This window comes from Oreochromis aureus, linkage group 18 (genome assembly GCF_013358895.1).
Source record: "Oreochromis aureus strain Israel breed Guangdong linkage group 18, ZZ_aureus, whole genome shotgun sequence".
Classification (NCBI taxonomy): Eukaryota; Metazoa; Chordata; class Actinopteri; order Cichliformes; family Cichlidae; genus Oreochromis; species Oreochromis aureus.
The window spans coordinates 8,960,522-8,966,521 of NC_052959.1; positions in this window are offsets into that span (position 1 = coordinate 8,960,522).

Here is a 6,000-nt window from a genome sequence, read left to right on the forward strand (position 1 = left end):
GATCATGTGACTGCTCAAAAATCATAGCAATTTTGACTCTAGCTTCATCTTCTAGCTGTGATTTCTTCTGTGTAAAAATCATTTTCTATAAAGTCTGATTTTAACACCAACAAAATGGAAGTAGTAGGAAAAATTAAACTAAAACAAGATTTCGGTTTAAGGCTGTGACACGCTATGTGGGTGTTTTGGCAGCAGTTCCTGTCAGACCCAAAATATATTTTTCACCCTTGAAATTTTCGTGCAGCAATCTCTTGAACATAATAAGTTATGAGGTTTTAAAAATGCTGCATAAAATAGCACAAATCTAAAACACTTGTTTAATTTTGTGTGCAATGACCCGCCTCAGTGCTGCTGATATTGACGTGTTGGTGATATTTAAGCAGTAATTTGCAAAAAGATGCCGATGTAGCAAAAATAGTACATATTAAAATTCATGGATGTAAATTGCTTTTTTTTTAAATTGGTTGGAGGTTCAACTATAAAATTCCAAAAATGTTGTAATTTTATGGGTATGTCATTTTTCTAACTTTAGAGAGTTACAGAGCTCACTAACAAAATAACTGATAGGGAGGACTCTCCCTGCTTTATGAGATGTGAGTGATCTATCATCTACCCAGCAATTAATGCTCCAGACAGACTCATCGCACCCTGTCTCCTGCCCTTGTCATGGCATGCAGAAATGCATCACTACCCATGATGCAGAGGGCTCTTTTAGAGTTAACTAAGTTGCATCACTACTGTGTTATGCCATCTGAATTTTAAATCCTTGTGTTTGCAGCTGTGTTTTTGCAGAGGAGACACTGGCGCCATGCCAGTCTGCCTCTCTGAGTAATAAGAATGTCTGGTGTAACACCTGTGATGCTAAACAACACCTACTGCTCTGCTGTTAGATTTCAGGTGTGTAGGCACGCAGTCCACTGTGATTATATCCTCACATTCATAGCAGACAGCAAGACATTTGTAATGCTTTTCTTAAAAACACCTCACGGTGACTTCCCCGTTGGGTCTGTGCCGTGAACCCTAAAGTACAGAACTGCAGTTTTTAATCATACCCCAGCAATGCTTGCTACAAATCAAATACGCTTGAGTCATTTGAGCTTGGATCGCACCACGTGTGAGGTGTCCAGACTTTCTCACTTTCCTCTCCCAAGCTCGCGTTTCCAGTCAACAGTTGCAGTCAGAGCACTGAGGCACTTTGTTAAAATGTCCCCGACACAATGAGGTGGGAGGTTGCAGGTGTTAAACCACGGAGCACTCACCAGCCCTCGGGCGACTGCTTGCTTTATGTCTGCTTTACACTGTAGGTCAGCGAGCCAAACGAAGACAGCTTCCCATGTAAACGAACGTTGTGCAACACTTCACACCTGTGAATGCAACTATGCAGAGCCAATGAAAGCTCTGTGTGGGTGTTTCTCGATTTGTTTTTCAGCGACCACTGGAAAAGTGATGCATCTTTGTTTTGGTGCCGTGCGAGAAAAGCAGGCACGTAATTTGTTTTCAAGCTTTCCCTCTCGCAGAACTCGATATTCAAACTACACAGCAGAGTCTGATGGAGTGTATTTTATTTTCCATGCCTTTTAACATTCAGCTGTTGCACGTTTCTCTTCTTTTTTTCTCTCTTTCCTCTTGTGTCATGCCAATGTCATCAGCCCCCTCATTACTCCCCCTTTTCCCCCCCTGTTGCATAATATTATATAATTCATATTCAAACAAATACAGCCCTTAAACCGTCCCCTCAAAGTTGAATAATGGAAATCCTGCTAAATGCCAAAGGATTCTGGGATTGCATTTTCAATGGGCCTTAACTACTTTTTTTTATTCATCTACATTTTCGATTCTTATTCAATGGAAAAGCTGCTAACATTTTGTAAGAACAGTCTGCACATCTGAGAGGACACAGTCCTGCACATATCAGCTGTAAAAGGGCAAACTGTCATTCTCGCTTTGGTTATGCAGATTAAAAACAGGATGTGCACTTTAGTCAGTGTTAGTGGAGCTGAAGGGGGATGTTTTTATGTTGTTATTTATGGACAGAATTACACTAGCTGTTTACTAAGTGAAGCTAAACATATTGTAATTATATCTTCTTATATCATCTCCTAAAATGTGGTAAATACACCCTCAGATAAACAACAACGGCATATTGTACTGTGTTGTCATTTATTTAACAAAAACTAAGTTGACATGCAGTGTGTCAAATAGTCCCCTCTTACTATTTAAGAAGGTAAGTAAGTATCAGCCAAGTGCTGCTACTTAAATGCACTTTATGAACTGATCATCAGGAAGTGTGAGCACCTCAATAAAAGCAGTTTTGGCAGTTTGCTGGTCTGGAGCACTCGAGTGCCAGAAAGTGCATCATTCTACAGCGAGAAATTCATCCTATGGTCAGAAACTGAATAAAAAGCATGTTAAATGTTAAAGTTCATGACAGTACAATTAAATAAACACTGACTAAGTTTGACTTGTTTGACAGGGTTCCTGGAAGAAATCCTGTCCTCTCCTGTAAAGAGAACATCACAGCATGGCTCTATAAAGCTGCACTTGAATAAACCACAAGACTTCTGAAACTAGACAGTCAAGACCAAAGTGGAGATGTTCTGCTGTAACGTCCATCGCTGCATTTAGCAAAAAACAAATTTAGCAAATCAGCACAAACAACCCCTCCAAAAAGAGGGAGGACTGATGACTTGGACTTGCTGATTGCCTTGCAGTCAGTGAGTTGAACATGGACTCGTCTGTATACCAAAATATTCTAAAGTCAAACCTGAAGCCTGACAGCTAAACTTTGGCCCAAATTAGGTCATGCAGCAGGTCAATAATCACAAACACAGAAGCAAATCTACAACAGAATGACCAAAAAAGAAAAGTATCAGGTGACTGCAGTGGTCCAGACAAAGTTCAGACCTTCAACCTGATTGAAATGCTGTGGAAAGGCCTTAAGAGGGTGCCCACAATCCTCAATGAACTGAGGCAATGTTGCAAAGAATAGTGGGCCAAAATTAATCCCCAACAGTGTGAGAGATTAAAAAAATCATACAGACAATGATTACTGCAAGATATTGCTGATAAACATGTTATTACAACCCACTGAATCGTGATGTGTACTTAGTTTCTGCATTTTGGTTTAGCTTTTGTTAAATAAGTAATGACACAGATGCATCCTTTGCTGCTTAGATTTATGCAGCAAAGGATGCAGAATTAAGATTTATGTAAAACCAGGCCAAATTACCAATTGGCAGAAATATGGGCCCATAAAATATCCCTAAAATCTTGGATTTTTGTTTTTCCTCAGTGTAAAAATCTCATTGCTTCAAAGACAAGTAAACCAGCTGGAACAAGACGAAATATTCACAGTAATAATAACAAGTAGTGTAGAATAAGGGGAAAATAACTGAGAACATTATGTTTAGGGGAAACACATCAATAAACAACTCATGCATGAATGCAGCTTCACAGACTTTACTAACTTACAAACCTTTAAAAAGTCTGCATGGCCTCACCTGTGGAAAAAGTTACGTATTCCATGTGATCCTCTCTTCTCTTTGAGGTCAACCAAGGAGCTGGCGCTCGCTTTTTACAGGATGCTTGAGTCATTATGTTACATAAGAAAAACACACCTCGGTAGTAAAAACACTGTGGAATACTGGTGACTTTCCACAGTAAAAAAAAAAAGAGTAACAGCAAATTGATCTTGTGGAACTAAATACAGATGTGCGTTTCAAGTCTCTGTTGCTGAAAAAAACTGGTTCTTTATTTATTAATCATAAACAATATTTTGGAACAATTGTGGAATATCCAAATGAAAGTAGAGGAGAAATGAAATGCTACCAATTCATAATGCAAACTTATGACCTATAGTCATAACTGTGGGGATATGTTTCAAAGGGGAGTGTTGTGGAGATGACATAACATCTGTGAGCTGGGTTATAGCAATCTGCAGAAAGTGATGCATGAATAACATAAACTGTAATATGCACTTTGGTTATGCATGCTTTCTTTCTGGTCCTTTCTGGCTAAACACGCATACAGTAGCTGTTTTCAAAGCATTATAGCAAGGATTTCTGAATTCTGAGACAACTAAGGACAACTAGCTATTGTTGATCTCAGTAAAGTTTTTGAATTTATCTGACTGAAAAGGAAAAATTTGCAGTTATAACAAGGATTTCTAAGTTGAACACAAGACTACTATAGATGGAGACTACAGAAGGCTAATTTTCTCTCGCGGAAACCTTGTAATTAACAGCACCGTACCAGCGTGGCTCCTTCTGAGTGTATATCAATGTGCTTTGGACTTGTCTGAGCAAGAAAAGCCTAATTAACTGTTTGTAAAGCATTTAGGGCATTTAACCAGAAGATGACTTCTGCACATTTACAGTAAGTACACTGTACTCACATGAAGACAGTTGGAACATGCTGTAGGTGTACCACTGTGGCTTCAAACTAGAAAGCAAACACAGTCAGCACAGTTTTGCCATATAAACCATCAAAGAGCAACTTGCATGGCAGCACTGTGTTACAACAGCTTGTGAACATGCTGAATATATCAGGATTTCTGCTTTCATATATTTTAAAACATATTCTGAGCTTTATATAAGTCACATTTTTAGACAAACACAATCTGAGTAAACTAAAAACACACAGACAGCAGTACTTGCACTAGTGAACACAACGAGTAATCATTTGAGTGCACGCTTCAGAAACCACCATATCTGAATTCAGCATCTTGTAGATGTGGTGGGAGGTCCCTTTTGGGGGGTTTCAACCATTCTGTAGTTGATTTACTTGTGGGCACTGTGTTATTTCTTTTTGCACCATTAAACTTCTGCTAAGCTTCAGGTCATGAACAATTTTAATTCATTTGTTGATTGCGAGGCACATTTATAGGGCTCAAGGTATGATTTCAGTGTCTCCGGGTGTCATGAAAAACATATTTTCATATTTTTCTTTTAATCAGTGTTTTTGTTATATTGGGAAAGACTTTATCACCTTGTAGAGACTCTTGTCACTGCTTTTTTTCCCTTTTCCTTTTCAGAACTGCATGTTGGGTTTTTAGTATAAGAGTAAGAGTAACAATCATCTTAAATGTCTTCCATTTTTAGACACTTTGTCTTATTCAGACTGTTGGGCCCCCCAGTCTGAAAAGTTCATGCATCTCTGCAATGCTTCTTCTTCTAAGGTTACGTGAAAGTTGAGTAATGCTTCTTGAACATTTTGTCAATAATTTTGTAAGTATGTATATATCAGAAGGTCGGCCTGTACAACCAGCACTTTCAGCGTCATCTCTCCAGACTGCTTACTGCAAGTTCTGTGTTTTTCCAGCCTCAACAGTGAATGATTACTTCCTTTTGTCTTGATAATTTATCTGTAATTTGTGGCAGTTTGCAGAAAATATGGGGTTTGGATAAGTCTCCGTTCCAGACTGCCTCCTGTGCCAGACATCCTGCTCAGCTGTAGTTGGGACAGATAAGTTCCAGTCTGCCCTGAGGTCTTCTCAAGGACCAGCTTGCCTTGCTTTCGAGCCTGGCTGCTGAATGTTGGCATGCTAAACACTTCCTCTTAGCACAAATGTACACACACACCGAGCCCATAAACTGAATTTGTGGTTAATCACACAGTGGTTTAATAGAAAGACCATCAGCTTCAAAGGAAGTAAACAGCACAGCAGCTGACACGCACTAGACACATAAAGAGATGCTGTCCAGTCAAAACAACCTGCAGAGACATACCGACTGCTGAGACACACTAAAAGAATTCTTCACAGGAGTAAACAAACATTAAATTGTGTATTTTTCCGCTGATTTTCACATAGTCTTTGCTGTCTCTGCACACATCTCCACCACCACGAGCAAAAAGAAGAAACACGTGGCCTTTTACACAAGCACTCCACACCCCCTGGTTATTTCATTCCCGACACACTCCTCGTCCCCTCCCATTCTCTGACAGTTAACTGTATAAATACCCACACTCAGAGCATTATCGGGATTCAGACATTGACCTGCA